The 18,828-nt window shown below is 37.1% G+C and overlaps 1 long non-coding RNA gene across 1 annotated transcript; it reads left to right on the top strand.

The window, feature by feature from the left end:
* Positions 1 to 2,240: 2,240 nt before the first annotated feature.
* Positions 2,241 to 18,512, top strand: LOC124155854. Its single transcript, XR_006864238.1, has 3 exons — positions 2,241 to 2,552; positions 16,389 to 16,598; positions 18,188 to 18,512. It is a non-coding gene; the product is annotated as an uncharacterized LOC124155854 (long non-coding RNA).
* Positions 18,513 to 18,828: the final 316 nt, after the last annotated feature.

The raw sequence follows: 18,828 nt of genomic DNA, 5'->3' as shown, positions 1-18,828 counted from the left end.
TGTCTCTATACTTTTCTCTCTAAGAATGACCATTTCTGAGAAAAAGCCATTCGAAAGTTGGCTTGAGTTGTCCAATAATGTTCGGAGAGCGCAACAATATAGTCATGCGTATTATGGAGAATAATGATCCAGCTAACTTGAATGCATGAAGAGAAGTTGGCCCATGATAATATTTCAAACTAACTGGACCTAATGGGTAGATAAATTAAAAAAAAAGAATCGCACAGAAGAGTGTAAACAACAACGAATAACGCGAGGCCCCTGTAAAAAACTGAGGAGCCTAAGCGGAGAGACAGTCGTGTCGTCATCAACTTATCTCCGAAAGAGTTATGGCCACCGATTTTCCACCAGGAGCAGTAAAACGTGGATATTTCTACCAGGAGCAAAATTCCAAAATTTTGCAAAAAAAACATGGATAACGGGTGCTTAACACTTACTTACAACAAAAAAACTAGGTAGGTACAGAAGAAGAATTGTTGAAAAGGTTATTTAAAGAAATTTTTCATATAAATAAAAATAAAAATTCATTTAAAAAAACAGACATCTGTAATTTAATTAAAATATATCGTCATTTAAAAACAGAAACTGATAATACCTAAAAAATTAACCCCTAGCAAGAAATTTGTAAAAAATTCATTGAGCATAAAAAATAGACCCAATGAAAATCAACTTTGTTTATTTTGCCTTAATCCATGTCCAAAATTAAATGTAAAAGCATTTTCTGAATTGATAATTGACTGTTAACCTTTCCTACTCATGATCATTTTTATTTTACTCCATTTTTATCCCTAATGATGGAAAATTCAATTTTTGAAGCGCCGGCCAATTACCTTTTGTTTCATGATATTTTGTGGGGCTCCCTTGGATACAGGAATACCAGACCCTAACCTCATTGGATCGCGACCCATATCACGACCCTTCCTGGAGAAATGAGAGATAACCCGGACGGCCATCAAAGAGTCAGTTTTCCCCAGCCGATATGACCTGTCGTAGTACATTTTTTACTCTTCTAACTCCAATACTTAAGAGGTAAATAAGTACACTAATCGTACTCCTCACGGTGGAGCGATCAAGTACGTCTTTCGATCGAGATCATCTTTTTTATTTATTTTAGATGTGGATCTAAACGCCCGTACAATGGTGTAACTAGGAATATTCTCTGGGGGTATGCGGGAATCAGGGGGGGGAGGGGTGACCACAACGGGGAGGGGTCCGGGGAAAATTTCTGAAAAATGACATGCCTGGAAATACATTTTACATCATTTTGGCACTTCAAATTTGGTTTTCCCTCGTAATTCCGCGGGAAACAACAGGGAAAACAATAGTATGCTATTAAATTCTCTGAGGCTTTGGGGGGGGATCTATCACCCTCATAGACTATACCTTTTAGATAAATACCTATATAGGCTAAACCTTTTAGATAAATTCAAGAGCAGTGTCTTTTCTGACGAAGTAAACCATATCTTGCGGACGCCAACGTACTACGGAAGATCAGACCATATAAATAAAATAAGAGAGATAGATTGCAGAACAGACAGATTCCGAATGTCATTTTTTCCTCGATCAATAAGAGATTATAACGGCAGCAATAGACCTCGTAAATAGATTGCATGACTTGTAGTGTAGCCTACTAACCTATGTAAAACATAAAGCATGTTTCTGAATTTCTATTCTATATTCTATTTCTAACAGCATATAGTAGTATAGTTTGTTATTATACGGGACGTTTTTTGGACGGTGTGGTGTTCATGTGGGAGTCCAAATGCATGCTGCATGCTGGTGATTGATCACCCCCTGCCAAACACCCTAGAGGTGGCTCGCAGGGTATTATGTAGATGTAGATGTAGATAGCTACGCGACTGGTTATACTTAAAAAAATTGAGTTTCTATCTCAGACGATTTGAAAGAACGATTCATCTGCATGAATCAAATCGCATGAACGAAACACCATAGTGAATCGAAAATCCCGCCTCTATAGAGACCGCGACAGTGGTCGCGGAGGAAGAGGGGTGGGGAAAGAGAGAGGAGGGGTGGGGTAAAGGAGGAAAGTAGGGGTTGATAGGAGTGAGGAGGTCTTTAAACTACGCGCGCGAAGCGAAGGTTACGTACGTATCAAGGGGTTGCGGAGCCTTCCTCTTCTCAACTCGGGGGGCTGACTGTGTGAGTTTACTAGTCGTGCTTCGCTGGGGGGGGGGGGGGGGGGAGGGGGTCAGGAAGGAAAGGTACAAAAACAACGGGCGGTCCCCACGCGGGCATCAGTTCGCGCACAGCCGTGTCGAGGATCGGAGTAGTCTTTTATTACTTCTCACGCGAGGGATATAAGAGAAGACAGATACTACCCGTTCGCGAAAGAGGTTTTGGATCGAACTTGATTCCAGTCCCGTTCAGTTCTGTGTCCCGGTTGCTGCATTTGTTCCAGACTGTGCACCTTTCGAAGGATTTCAGCCCCGTAAAAACCCCTCAGAAGAAGAGTTCAAGTCTTCGGATTTTTTTTTAACGATTGGAGCGCATTGGACTATACTTACGACATGGATGCAGTGATTGCTCAGACGGTGAGTTATGATTGACGACAGTGACCCAAGTTCTCCCCATGACGACGTTGTGTTGATTATTCCCGACTAAGGGTAAATTACGGTTGAAGGGCTGAACGAAACATTCCGTTGTGAGGAGAAATAAATAGTTTCATATGCCTTATCATGTGGAACTTCGGGAGACACTTTGTGAAATCTTTTGCGGCGGAATGGATTGCGTTATTGGCAGTGTTGGTAAAAGTACCGAGAAAACGTAACTGGGATCAATTGCAGTTACTTCGTACAAAAAGTAATCAATTTCCAGTAAAATTACAGATTTTAAAAAGTAATCGGTAAAATTATAGCCACAATTAATTCTTGTAAGATTGTCCACTCCTGAGACCTCCTGCCAAATGTCGAATTGCAGAAAAATGTGGTATGATTGAGTAATAAAAATTATTGGCTAATTGAAATATCACGGGCGATACATACAATTATAACTGGTGTAAAAACGCAACGGGTGTCATATACCCATCATAAGTAGGCTACAAGAGAGGCTGACACTAAACAAGGAAATTATGGTGCTCGGGGACTATAAGTTATCTGTAGGCCTAGATAAATCAGTGAAATGAGTAAAGTAATCCTCGATTAAGAGCAAGGAACGATTACAACGAAATTAACGATTCCACTTTCACTGTAAGGACGAAATAACAGACACATCTTAGGATCGTAACGGCAGAAAATGTAACATTTCCGATCGGGCGAAACACAACGGTAAATGCTGCATAAATTGATCGGTATCCCCGCAAACATGTTCGGATAAATTTTATTTCATATATTCGCGAGTAACCATTTTTCATTTGTGGTAAAAAAAGGAGAAAAATAAATTATTTTCCATGGCCAGTATTTTAGCCAACGTCTACCATTCAGGTGTGACGCTCAAGATATATTACAGATGTGTAGCTATAACCATGGAGATTGGGATCACAGCCAACCATGCGAGATGATTCTTTAGGGAGATAGTTACTTAGATTAACGATAGATCAGACAATTGCGAGATAAATCATTTCGTAAGCATGATGGCTCCCAAATAAAACGAAAAGATTACAGAATTAGAGCCCATGAAGCCTGTTGATTGATCTCAGATAAATTTGAAAATTTAAAACATTGTTGCACCGATAGGTATCGAGCACACCGGCCAGTATGTCTGTACCAAGATCATCCTTCTTCATATTAAGGTTGGGTTTCTTTTTATTTCGAAATCCTTCCCAATGCTTTTATATAGTGCCTGGATGATTTATAGACGCCTAATAGTGAAAATCTGTACTGGAGTTTTTCCTTGTTTGTCAACTGCTATGTCATCCAAAAGTGAGATAGCTAAGTCAGATCGCACTTCCACGGTGTTATTGTCAGAATAGATCTTGATGCATAATCTTCGAATGACTCAAATCACTTGTACATATGTTTTTGTGTACGTTATCTTTGTGTTTGATTTTTTTGTGTTCATTTGTTGTTTTTTTAAAGTTTCATTTTGGTTCTTTAGTGTTGTTTTGGTTGAGTTGGCGTCTTGAAGATAGAAATAAAAATAAAGGGTTGTTGCATGGGAAGATTCATGGAGAAATAAGGAAATTAAGAAAACATAATGTGAGTGAAGAGACATTGAAGTTATTATAATCGCTTTGATACGTTAATCTGTCGATCAGTATCAGTCGTGCTGCTTGCAGTGCTCGATCATACTTGACATACCTGTAGAATTATACTTAAGGAACCGATTTTCCCATGGCAAAGGTGGTTTGATGTAGAGAAATGGACATTCAAGGTTGAAAAGAATTAAAAAACAGTCGTAAAAACAGTTCTTTTCTGACTTAAGTACCTCTAAAGACGGAGAAATCTTTTCACACGTATCCAAGCTCTCCCCACCCTATCCTCAGCCCAATGTGTCCTTCAGAATCGGGCGAGACCACTCTCAAATTCCGAAGGCTTTTTGAAAGCTCAGTGGTCTCCTGGGAAGCACCTTTTTGGAGGTTGGTTTGGGACGGTTTCTCTCAAATCAGTATCAAACACGCAGTAGAATCCATAAGTTTTACTTGTAGACCAACGATTTGTTGCGGATGTAATTAGTTACTTTTCTTTCAAAATTATCGCATCTGAGAGTAAAATCAATTATAGCCTAGTTTACTTATTGGTATCGTGCCAACATTAAGAAAAAAATATATGGCCCACAAACATTTTTATGACGCTTTACCGGTCATTTAATCGAGAAAACAGCTAAAAAAATATGTTCAAAAAGTACTGCTTCCATGGTAACATATGTATTTGAGAGGATGGATAAACAGAGAACGGATAGTGGTAGGTGCTGAGGATGAGGTCTGAAGAGGCCGAAAGTGGTAGTGACATGTGTCTCAAACACCTATCTTAAATCAGTATCAAAACACAGTAGAATCTATAAGTTTTACCGGTAGAGCAACGATTTGTTGTGGATGTAATTAGTTGCTTATTTTTTATTTCAAAATCATCACAACTGAGAGTTAAATTAATTTTTGACGCGAATGTAATTATTGAAAACACGTTGTCCTATCCCACGAATATTTTTTTTTTTTCACACACCACCGAAAACAGCACTGTTCGGCCTTTACATCGGGGTTGATAACATTTAACAATCACAAACATCCATGCCCTGGATAAGGGTAACTTACCCAGGCGAGACTCGAACTCGCGACCTTCGGTTTGGCAGGCGAGGACTTTACCCCGCCGCCACCGAGGCCGGCAAATATATTAATGGCACTCTACCGGTTTCGGCTTCTTCTGCCCATTATATCGGGAATACAGCTTAAAAATTTGTTCGATAAGTACTGCTTCGATAGGAACATGTGTAGGGTAGATATAGTACAATGTGTTGTTATTTGTATTTGCAATTTTCAGTTGTGTTCGTAGATTGGCAACCAAATATATTTTTTATGTACTCTGTGTAACAATACTCTTCTCATCTTATGTTCATTAAATTAAGTGTCGATCAGATTTGAAGTCATATTATTCATTTACGCTTAACCAGTGTCTTATTTAAGTTCACGTCAAGGAACTAAACCATGGAAATAGAGAAAAGATAGTGAGCAGTGTTGAGGATTAGGTCTGAAGAGGCCGAAAGTGGTAGTGGCATAAATAAAAATTTTTAATACAACAGTGTATTTCACATTTAAATTAATTCAGTGAGTCTACTCTTATTTACTGCGTACTGATGTGATGGAAAACGCATCTGACGACTATTCGGAAGTTGATGGTGGAAATTATTGGTATATTACCAATTTATAACTAAAGACGTTCTTTTGGGTCAATTCGACATTTATATGGGAACATTACAATTTATATTTAATTACACTGGTCAACAAAAAAATAAACTTTTTACCCTAGACATTTTTGGGTGATCCTAGAGATGTTTTTCGTGCTAATTCCGAATCTGGGCTCAGATTTTTTTCCGTCGCGTCAAGTTTTCTTACGACGAGCGGATTAAATAAGGGCTCAAGGACGTATCAGCATATAAATCTTCATTTTCAAAAATGTTAAAAAGCGAGAACTTTATTAGGACCTTCTCGCATATTAACATCAAGAGTGAATTTTTAAATTGATATTGCAGCCCATTTTTTGGTACTATTTGGCGAGATCGATGCATGAAAATTTTCGTATTTGGATCCAGCAATTTCCGATCCTTTAATCATGATCTTAAGATTTCACTCTGCGTTTTGGACTGATTTATATCCTGTAATAGATAATTAATTTCATTCGGTGAGAGAAACTACATTTGCATTTAAAACTTAAAGAACAAATCAGATATAATCGGTGATTCTTTGTTGACTGATTTAGGTATTACGAATATTCCGGTAAATCTCGTGAGGACTCCTTTTCATCTTGCGCTGAAAATTTTAATACTCGGGAAGAAATGTTCAGAGATCCATGGCTTCAGGTTAGACTTGCAGTTGAAAGTTACTGATGGGAGTGGATATATCGCCTTGCTCACGAAATAGGTACGAGTTCCGATGAGTATTATCGGCTCATGCCAATAAATATTCTCGGAAAACATCTCGATTCCATCGTCGAATATTCTCCTTATCCAAATTTTAACGTATGATTTTGAAATCAAAGTTTTTGGCAATGGCAAAAGAAGGTGCTTGCCAAAAGGGCTGCTTAGCGCTACTATTTTAGAGAACAAAATATATTGTTCTTCTCACCCAGATGCACTGGGGTTTAGATATCATCATGATATATTGTTGATTAACAATCGTCGCCCGACTGAACGGTATTTTACCGCAAGGCAATGTCTGCCTTGTTAGCTATTATGTAAATAACAGCAAGCCATGTAACATTTCATCGATGATGAACACACTCCCTGACAAACCTGCTCCGGCCATCGAGAGGTAAACGCATAATTTTCCTAAGAAACTAGTTTTCTGCGAGAAAACATTTTGAACCGCACGAAAGTGTCCAGCATACGTACACGATCAATTATCATTCCTGAATGAATTTTTTTCTCGAATTAGCAAACCCATTATCCTTGTGAACTTCCTCAATGAAAACAGATATTGCGTTATCACTCTTGGAGTATTAATGAGGCCGATCGCCTTCTGCCATTTCGCTTACGCATTGGTCAACTGATCGCGATTCATTTGTGGGTTTGAAGCGACAAGCAAGGCAAACAGTTATCGTCACTGCTCTGCCTGATCGATTTCCTACGGTCCAATACGTTTCTCAGGCTTAAAGGCTTAAGAATAATTTTTTAATATTTTGTCTAGATTAGATTTTTTAAACTAATATTTTCGGTTTTTTTATTCGATTCGAAAACATCACGGTATTAAAATAATTAGGAGATAGTATTCTTGGTATTCAGTGACTAAGTACCCGGTAGGTTTTCGGCAACCTATCTCCTGTTACTAACTACTATATCACCTAGCATATAAACGGCTGATACATTCATTATCTACGCACGAGTTACGATTCACCCAGGAAAGTTGGAGGTTTTACTCAGCGGATGGCCACTTCAACATCTTTATCGAAGAATACCAATTCGTACAGGCCAAAGATGAAAGACCTGTTTGTATGTGTGCGTGAATTTGCTACTTTTCACATTTTATAATAGATATATTATCGTCTCCGCCTGATAAACTGAATGGTCAAAAGTAGTCATGCATTTTAGTGAAGTTCATCGTTATCGATTTATAGAGCGTACATTCCAGTCAACACGGTATGAATTCAGGGATTTTTAATGTTATAAATTGATTCTAAATCAAGCTCTGATATTAAATCAAACTCTTGTAAAATAAACTGATTAGATCAAGATGTGATTGCAATTGTACACTTTTTGACAATGCGCTCTTAAATTTTACGTTTTAATAATTCGAATTTAATGACCAAGTGTATCTTTGTATCGAGGTTCTCCATCGATATGTTTATCCTTATTAAATTTATCAACTTTTCCCTCATTGTTTCTCTCATTTTGAAGGTTAATTACTCCGCAAGTCTTAACAAATATTATTCAATATTTATCGCCGAAATTTTGTCCATTTTCAAACTTAATTTAGTGGAATTGCCTTAAGAAATATTTATAAAACCTAAAACTTTTTCAATTCCACAAGACCTGGTCGATCTTGTCGTTTTTTGGAACCCTTGATATCGTAGATATTGCGTGAAAATTATTTTTGTACCTTATGTCTGAGTTGAGCTAGTGTTCAGGTTTGTGCGTACCTACTGTCTAATCTGATGTATCCATTATCAATGTAGGTGCAAAATCTTTTGGAATCTCAAATCGCGGATCTTTCATTACTTAATTTCGTTTTCGAGCCTAGAGACGAATCATTCTTGGAAACTCTAGCGCACCCATGGTTTCTGTGTGAAGCAATAGTGCATTGATCTCTCCCACGCTGAGAACGATACCTTTCAATTTTATTCCGCCGCGCATTCGGAATGTATGGACGGTGTGCGCTTGCGAAATGCGGTCTTCGGTCAGCGGGGGCGGGCGGAGTTTCACTCGGCACATTAAGACGGTTGGGTAAGACGAGAGCGAAAGTTCATCCGCAGCGTGTTTTCGTGATGGCACGCACGGTCCTTCGGCCTTGAATGATGATTACTCTTTCGGACCTCACATTTCGCAGGATGAAATGCCTAATGGATTATACAGTTGCAGTTACTGCAGTACTGAGATCTGCAGCGCGCACTGATTATTATCCTTTGGGAGCCGATATTAATGTAAGGTTAGGTTTGGTAATTCAAAATAAGGACTCGTTTTCGCTCGCCTCCCCAAACATGAATAGGTGGTCGTAAGTGGATTTCATAGTATAGAAACACCTCATGAGATTTTAACTCTTATTTTATATTAATGATTAAATAATTCCTGGAGTATTGGTCATATATGATGCAAAAAGTTGCATATAAATTGTTGTAGTTGTTAGGTACTCTCTTCTCAATTTTTTAAATCTTATTATTGTAAAATAACTTTTTGCAACCTTTACTTGCGTATCAATATTGTATATTATTGTATTTAATTGTACTCTCATTTTTTCATTCATAGCCCTGATGAAGATGTTAAAATAAACCGAAACGTTGGAAAACAACTTTTTGCATTATGCATGACCTATACTCCAGGAATTATTTAATCATATATTAAATGGGGTAAAGATAAGAGAAAAAAGAAAATCTAATTTTATATTAATGTGAAATTAAAAAAAAGATGTACGATAGTACTAGAACACGGAAAGGAAGTACTTCGATATCTCTATCCGGGAAGATGTAGACAGCTTAAGCGATTAAAAATGTCCTAAAATTGGGGGTGGGGGAGAAGAAGGGCGGACTCCTTCTCCCTTTATTCTCGTCCCTGATTGAGATCCATGTATGGCACCGTATTCGCTGAGGAACAAACGCGCTGAAGTATCAAAATTTTTGAGAGCGTGACGTCCCATCTTTGGTCAATCTGAACTCTTTTTTACTTCAAGCTTTGATATTTGCGAATCCTTGATAACAAAATCGCGTAATCGTCGTTGGTACAAACATTTCTTCCTGCATGTAAGTCTTCTAGAAAGCTTGTTTTCGCTGAGAAAAACTGTGTGTTTTTCCGGCATAAGTAAAGAAGAGTCCGGGGGAGCGTTGCAGAGCAAATCTGAACGGCGTAACTTCACTAATCCTTGAGAAATTAGAATTAATAAATCTTGGTGAATCTAATCACGTCTACTTCGATTATTATGTAGTTTATCAGGGGCGAAGATGAGCCACAGTTGAGGCTAATTTTGTTTCGTTTCAGATTCAAATTAAACAAACTGATTAGAATTAGATTCGATTGATTAAACAAACTAATTAGAGCAACATTAAATGGTGAATTTGCGTTTATAGGAAAAACGCTCTGAATTTTATGTTTCATTACATTAAAAAGTTAAGAAAAAATATTTAATACTCATTCCAAGCCTACCAGAGTGTCGCGAGCCGCGAGAGCTTCTGAGTCATTTTAATCTTATACCCATTTAGGACAGGATTCAAGGCGCGAGCCATGCATGAGATTTCCTTTTATAGGAACAGAGTAAGGCGTTTTGCCTTGCAAGCCATAATTCCACTCCCAGCTGGCCACATAACTCGGTTGCACGAGAAGAGCTTTCGCGGCGTGAACTGGATCAGCTGGCAACTCAAATGCTCTCGAAAGGAGTTAAAGGATGCAATTAGTTTATGATATTTTTAATATTATTATTATCGTTTTTATATTATTATTTCTGCTTCTCTTTATTTTAAATTTTTTCAATGATATATTTTGTTGCCCTTACAATATTTTATACTTTGAAATGAAATTTTCATTTTTCTCTGTGCGTGAGCAATTTTTAAACGAAATGTTACCGCTATTGATAACGGACTTCCGGACTTATTGTCTTAGTGCCTTGTGTTCACTAACTTTGTCGTTATAAAAGCTGGAAATCCGTTTAAAATTCCACAATGCTTAAAAAAAAATGCTAGTGATTCTTTTAGAAGAGTCAATTATTGAAAATGCAATATTTGGTTTAAAAACGCTAGTAACGCAATAAGCTGACCGTGGATCCGTGCTGAGGTAGGTTTAAAGGGTCTAGTCCAGTGGCTGGGGTAAAGGACGGGCACACTGTTGAGTTTGGTCCCAAATATGAGGGACGGAAATTCTAGGATGAATCCACCCCAAAAAAGTGCTCCGTACAAAGAGGTTTCAAATATTCTTGTGCTACTCGTAGCTCGGACAAGGTTTTCCTATCGTAGGCGCTGGCAGGAAAGGGTAAAAGGATACAATTAGTTTGTATTTTTTTTTTAATATTACTACTGCCGTTTTTAATTTTATTTCAGTTTCTTCTTCTCATTTTCAATCGCCGCGAAGAATTATGCTCCCACAGAGAACGAGAAGAATTGCGAACTACTCAAAATATTCGATTTACATTTGAGGCATACGTACTTATTTTATGTCCCCCACAAAATGCGAGTTAATTGCACTATGGGGGATGAATCTAATGCGCATTCCAATGCATCTAAAAAACAAATTGAGAATGTATTCTACGTGTGTCTGGAAAGCAAATACTCCTTACAATTTTTTACGTGAGTAATTATTACGCATGGGCATTACGCCCATTCGATTCACCCAGATGATTGAACTCATTAAAAATTAGCACTTTAAATATATTTTAATAATTAAGTCAACATCGAATGCTGATTATGCATTTACAGGCAAAGAGCTCTGCATTTTACGCTAATTCAAAATTTGAAAAAAAAAATTGTGACAGATTACAGTTCGATTTAAAGTTGTTGGCTCTTGAGTGCAAACAATTTTTTCACGAATAGTTTACTTGGGAAATTTCACCCGATAAAATTTGGTGTGGCTGAAAATTGTATATATCATCTATGTCATGGTATACTCATATAACCTCCACTAATGTATGATGAAGCATTTTTCCCGGCTTTTTGCTTTGCAGAAGTTTTCTCGGGCTCCCGTCCGGGTGAAACGAAAAAGTTATCCATCGTCATCAGGGCTTCTGAAACCGGTTGGAGATTCGGGTGATCAGGTATCAAACCGAAGGCGATTGGTCGATCCGTTTTATCCTCGCGGGCCTTAACTTTCCGGCCCTTGAGGCCGTGACCCACGATTTGACATTCATTTATACGTTACCGCGCCGCCGCAGGAGCCATAAAAAAATATGCACAGCGTCCCTAACCGTTGATTGCTCTGCTCTCTCGTTTTGAATGTCAAAACACGCATGCAAATTGCATGACACTTGTGAAAACTGTTTCATTCTCAACTGAATATACATGTGGAAAACCAAAACTTTTCCCTCTAAACTTCGTGGATTTAAAAGCATTTCTTACTTTTCCTGAACATGTTTGAATGGAAAGTTTTGTTTCAATGGTTCTTCTACCGATAATTATATATGATTAATCCATTTTGAGTCAATTTTGTTGCCTTCGTATAGTACGTAAAAGTCAAATGCTTAAGAGGTAATTCTATACGGCCCGAACCCACCGAAATAAGCTTTTACTTTGTAATCGAACCTTCCTAGTGCATCACTTCAATGGAAATTATGTAAAGGGTTATTTTACATACTGTAATCAATATTAGCGTAATTCCGTTAAACTATCCAACGTGGTACTATTTACTCACAGATTTGGGGAGCTAACGACGACACACGCTGCCATAATGATAATGAAGCAGGTCGAATTAATGTGACATAAGGAGAAATATCCATTTCCTGCCATAACTGGCGTCTCTGCCGTTGCCTTTTTGGGGTCCTTGGGAAGTAAAGAGAGAAAGAATGAATAGCTCGTTTCACGGATGAAAGTTATTCTTTGCGAGTCAAGGCTCTTTTCCGATTTTCCTCGACTAATTCAACTTCAAGGGTGGATATCTTGCAGCGGCAGTGTTGAATCTCATGTCAACATCTCCTCAGATGGTTTATCTTAGCTACCAGTGCCTCACCGATGGCCTTAACAATATATTCTCAAAATATGTAAAGTTATTATTAAAATACAAAGTAAACAGTTAACTTTCCGTTTTACTATCAACTTTCATAACAGTCTACCCTCATAGTAAGTTATGTTATTATTAAAATAATAACGATACACCGACAATAAGATTGACACACCGATATCTCGTTGAGTTGATCCCAATACTTATTCCTGACGATGAAATTGAAGTTAGAACTTTAATCTGTAAACCAGATTATTTTATTAAACTTAAAATTCTGGTAATAAATAATAACCTCATTCTTGTTTGTCTCATTGAGAGAGAGAAAGCGAGGATCAGTGAGTGCCCTAGCCAGAAAAAACCGAAATGTCACAAAGTGACCCGCCAAAATAAAACTTAATGACAATGAACTCATCGTATTTGAAATAAAATAGATTTTTTTCATCGAGTCGTTATATATGCTGATAGATTGTTTTTAATTCTCACGTATAGTAAAAATAATGATAATAATAAATATTGTCATCTGAATTTAATAAGTTCATGGTAATTGTATTTTCATCTAATATTTATACAGCCTTAGCTCACGTATTTACATAATGACACTTTATCATCAAATTGCCATTTAGTGGTATTTCAATCAATATCTGCATTATGAATGGAAACCATAGTACAAGACAGAAACTTTGGCTAAAATTTGTTTGAATATACAATTATGTTAAGAAGCTAAAAATAGCTTGACGAAGTTACGATGTGTCATGGGTCCTAAAGACGTGCATGAAACCAATGAATTCTCTTCAAAGCACTGGAGGAAACAATGTTAACACCACATGTTTATTCTGCGCCAGCAAATTCCTGAATTTTACTGCAAAGATGTCAGCTAAACTACGTCGTATGTGTATATTATTTAGGTTAAGACTCCTCATACTGAGCGCTATGAGTAAACAGAAGTCAGATAAGCGTTGGCATCTCAATGAAAATACAGAGACCGCAATAAATGGAGTCGTTGTTCCCCTTCGTGTGCACGATAGTCACGTTAGCGATAACCCTCGCGTTGGGCTGTTTGCAGTTTTATTAGTTCCTAACTTCCACGCGAACGATCAGTCAATAGCAGGAAAACGGGGTCACGTTCTTAAAATGACGGGAAGTAGTTATACCCTAAGAATTTCTAATCAAAGGAAAAAGCAGGTACTCGGCATGCGATGTGCGAATTTGAAGCATCTATTGACTTGAGCAAGCAAGCACGCATGAATCGCACCAAATGGTTCCGATTAAAAGTGTGAAGTACTCATAAATTTGAAAAATGGTAATCCGTCCAACGATTAGGAAAAATAATGTGGCCTCGACATGTATGACGAAAAAGAAATTATAAAAAAACTCCAATAATTACCCAAATATAAAATAGAATCTTTTCAGGAATAGCGGCTCAATTTCTCTGACCACAAGGTCATTTTTTTCTTCCTCTAATTCCATAATTTTCGTTGACCTTCCTCTAATATTATCTCAATTTCCTCATATTTTAGTCCCATTGAAAGCCACACGTGGCGCTAAATTGGCCTCATTCAACGTGCAATAATTTTTTTCCACCGGCACTGACTTGATTTATTTGTTAATGTATCCTTAGCTGACGTACAGCCGTGACATTGGCGGCCGTATGCTCTGATTGATTCAATTACGGGCCCGTCTCGTCATCAGGGTTGGAAAAAGGGACAGGATACAAGTAATTGCAAGAATCCTTTTGGCTTTGATGAAGGTTTGAAAGTTTTCCCGGCGAAATATCTGCAGATAGGCTCCTTGGAATCCCAACTGGATGACAGCCTCCATGATTTTCGACGTTTCGCTCTCCGTCATCAGTCCATGATAAAAAACTACGAATGGTAATGCCCACACTTTCATATAAAACTATTACAATACCTATACAATTTTCGAAGTACCTCGAAAATGTCATAGAATGTCGAAACCACGGTAGGTAGTGCAATAGGTTTATCTTTTAAAGCATGGAAATTTACATTTTTAGTTTTTGTCATGGATATATCGCATATGCAACAAGTAATACCTGAAACGATTTTATACGCACCGTAATCAGTGCTGATGATATCGTGTATTTATTTGCAACTGTCGCTTGTATACCATCGTTGATAAAATTTTCGGAATTCCCACAGGGTGGAATTCTGTATTTTAGCCGGCGTTTCGAGCCACGAGCCGAGGAGAATTTAAATCACGTGGAAAATACGAAAAACTTTTACCAACATTATTCGCCGGGAAATCATCAAATCTTAATGGTGGACATTGATATTGTTGGCTTCTTAACGTATTTCTTTCTGAGCAGGTCGAGAAGGATAATCAGCTGGTATGGGTATCATCGTGTGATTGAAAACTTGCACCCTTCAAGTGACACAATCTCCATCGTCATTGGAAATTGAGAAGGATATGAGAGTATGAAGGGCCCCTTATCCATTGGAGGGGCATATCCGTTGGCACATAGCCAGAATCTTTTGAGCATCCGCGCTCAATAGGTATCGCAATCCTCATAACTTGATCTATAAGAATTATTTTGATACCAACTTGGGCTATTTTTTTATCTTGCGTCACTAGTCAACGGAAGTTACATATTCGCTTTCAAATTCAACCTTTCATTTCCCGATATTTTGATTGGATAACCTCAAGGGTGATTATGTAATAATCGTATCACCCTTCCTGTTTCGCGTTAAGACAGCAAGTCCGAAAATGTTAGCGATAAAAGCTGCTGAACGAATCCTAAACTACACCTATTTAAGCTAGCGAACACATACCTGTTTCATTTTTTTTTTCAGGATATTTTCCAGCAAAATTGAATTAGTTCCTTTTTTTCATATATATGCGTAATCCACTTATTGGGGGGAGACTAGGCTGCACAGGGGTTTAATGCATTGTGAGATTAAAGGAAGTAGGTCGTAAGAGGAATATTATCATACGGAGGTGGACAAGAGGGGACTATCTTAATCGATTAGTTATTTATTTTTATTATTATTTTTATTATAGTTATTAGTTATTACTCAGATTAAATAAATGTCCAAATAGGTCCAAATCCTCTGAACCTAAGGACTGAAAAATATTCGAGTTCCAAAAATTTGTACTCTTAGCTGAAGTCAGATGAAACCGTAGCGGCAGAAATCCTTTGTATTAGCAATTAAACCGGTGAAATCCGCAAACTAATACAGTAATCCAAATTATCCATTTTCTATTAAAAATATTATTCTCACCAATTGAGATAACTTTTTAAACATCATTTATTCTCTTGAATGTTTAACATACACCCACATCTCTGCCCCACTATATTTAGTATGTATAAATATTCATCGAACTGAGATCATTTTTTAAAAATCAAATGTTCAGTTGAAATAGGAAATTCTGGAATATTCATTGAAAACAGTTAAGAACAAGTGCTTGAACAGCATGGTTGTGTTGACGGCAATTGAAGTCTCCCTGGATAGTACCTTGCCCTTTACTTTATCAATCTCATTCTTTCTATCAATTTCTGTGAACAAAATATTCTCTGTAGTTTTTTAGAACGATGTGATATCAACTAGAAACCTTAATTAAAAACACTATTCCACGAAAAGTTTTCATGTTTTTGCAAACCTGAACTTGGTCCCAATATTTTGGTACATTAATTTTATAATAATTTATTTCCTTCAAATATTTTTCAGTGCCTATGTTTAGAGGATTTGTTCATTTTATTTGAGTATCCTAACGGTTAAGATATGCATGCACGAAATACATCGCTTACTGTCCCCTCTTATCTACCTCCCACTATTACTTCCTACTTCCTTTTATTCTCCTAGAAATTGCCCCACTGTGCACACGGCTATATGTATTTTGGTATTTTATATATTTATAATCCTTCAAGTTTTCTCACCCTCACTGATTTGAAATTTCGTTTCCTCTAATCCATCTAACAGTGCAGCGTGGTCGCCTTCGCAATGGTGACGGTGTGGGCCATCGTGGCGGCTGAGAAGAGCAAGGAAGACCTCGAGTTGGAGCAGGGGAAGGGGGCGCCCCGCTGCGCGCCCGACATGTGCGAGAAAACCCGGTGCCGGGGCATCACGGAGGAGAGCGCCATCAACCCGCAAGGCGGCTACTGCGGATACTAAAGAACGCCCTGTGAACATGTACGTGAACGGATCACGACCGGTTTGCCTCACCACACTCCACCAGAATTCCCTTGTCGGCTCATTCGATGAGTAGCTCATTCATCGCGCTGCGATTGTAAGATTAAGATGTTTTGGGTAAATATTGTTAAAGAAATGTCGGGAAATTTCCTATCCACCGATAATCTCCAAAATTCATTACAATTTTATTACTACCGTATTGTACTAAGCGTAGCTAAATGGTACGTGTCACGTTTTAGCAATTGATTGGTGTTTCGCTAATTAACCTCAAAGCTGGCATCTCGAATGAATTGGTTTAATACAGTTTGCCCTCATGAACAGTCTAAACGTTTGAACTCCAAATTTTACAAGTTTTAAAAGCTGATATATCCGCAAGCCAAGCTGATTTTTCCAATTTAATATAATTACGACCAGAAAGATGAGAGATTTTTAATAATAGCTAACATTTTGTGAGCAGCACTACCAGTTCAGTACTACTTCGTGGGACTGCGTAATACTAAGACCAGAATTCTCCAAATATTCAGCTGTTTGAGCAAAACCGTTTCTAATATTCACGCAGAAACTAATATGAAGCTCAACAAAATGTTTCTACAACTGGATTTTCTTTCTTATAATGCTGCTTCGAAACTTTTGGACAGTCGAAATCATCTATATATGTCCTAAATAGCTTTTTGTAAAAATATTTTTTAATTCATTTTTATTCTTGAAATTCCTCCCAACTTTTAAAAGCCTTTCAACGGCATTAGTAAGAGATAACTATCTTACATCACATTTAGAAATATTTTAATCCATAAGCATCAAAATTTTAAAAAAAAGTTTAATATCTAATTTTGTTTAGCAGAGCAGGAAAAGTAATATCGCTACAGAGCATCAAGCATATTTTCTTTAAAAAAACGCATCGCGAAAGTCTTCTAGGTAAACATTTGTAAGTACCTATCTCAAATTTGATGATTTCACCTTCTGCCTTAAAATTGTTCTTTCATATGTATTTTTAACTATCTGAGATACAGACAAATGTTGTGCACGGTCTACTCATCATGTCCTGAAAACGTCAAGATGATAGTGGGAGTTTTACGCGAATAGTTCGCACCAAAAAAGGCCAGTCGAGAAGGAGATATGCGTCTTAACTTCGGTTTAGCATAAAACCGTATCGATATATTGTTTCCTATTTTACCAGCACTTTCAATCGTAGTTAAAATATAAATAGAAATCATTAAGAAAGACAATCATAGCCGAAAATTACTTTCAGTTTATATTTGCTACTTCTATTTCCATCGAAAAACACGATGTGAATATAATCCTGAAATTGAACCATCACTAAATTAAAATTCTTCATCTGAATTTTTTTGCAAATACATTATTATTAGAGATAAAAATAGAAAATAATAATGAAAGAATAAAGGGAGAAATTTCTCCATCCGAAATGTGGTTAACAACTAAATTGTCATCATTCCTGTTGCAGTTTATATAAAAAAATTATTATTCAAATAACTTTCACTCATTTTAAACGAGCTCTATTTTATTAGCTTTTCATTTTAGCATTTTTAGCATTCCCTGCCCTTGCATCTAAAACGTTTCCTCTATTACAGGATGGACTTCCTCTTCAAAGCAGGGCTTGAGTCTACAGTTAGACTGAAATGTATTCCAGGATGCTGAAGCAGTGAAGCTTCGTGAAGACATCGGCATATTATCCCAACAATGCAACGATTTTTCATGCCTGTGGCATTACAATAAGACTGTGATTTTTTAACCAATGTTATCACTAAACAGTATTAGCATTGGGAATCGTCCCACCTGAATAGTTTCTCTAAATGTGAGTAAAATAGATTGAAATATAAATGGTAACAATACAAAAGTAATAAAATGTATTCGCTTAAGGCGAAGGTTTATTTAATAAAACGGAATTAAGTAAAATGCAGACTTTTTCATTTAATAATTTACTGTCGTGTCAAGGTCCTAAAGAATTTAAAGAATTGAAATTTCAACTTTTTTGAAATGAAACTGATGATCTTTAAAAATTAAATAATTAATGACATCCAACTATATATTTCAATAATGAGATGACGAAAGCATTGCTAGAAAGCTATTTGTCGTAAAAATAAAGCGCAGGATGGGGAAGCAGCCACTACATGTATCCGGTGCGCTGTAAAGGTAAGGCTGCAAAGTAAAACATTTATGATTCTCCAGAGGGACGTGATGCGTTCTCTGTTGACCGGCTTGAGATAAATGT

Source organism: Ischnura elegans, chromosome 3 (assembly GCF_921293095.1).
Source record: "Ischnura elegans chromosome 3, ioIscEleg1.1, whole genome shotgun sequence".
NCBI classification, from domain to species: Eukaryota; Metazoa; Arthropoda; class Insecta; order Odonata; family Coenagrionidae; genus Ischnura; species Ischnura elegans.
Note: the sequence above shows the minus strand (reverse complement) of the source record. Positions and strands in the feature narration are given on the sequence as shown.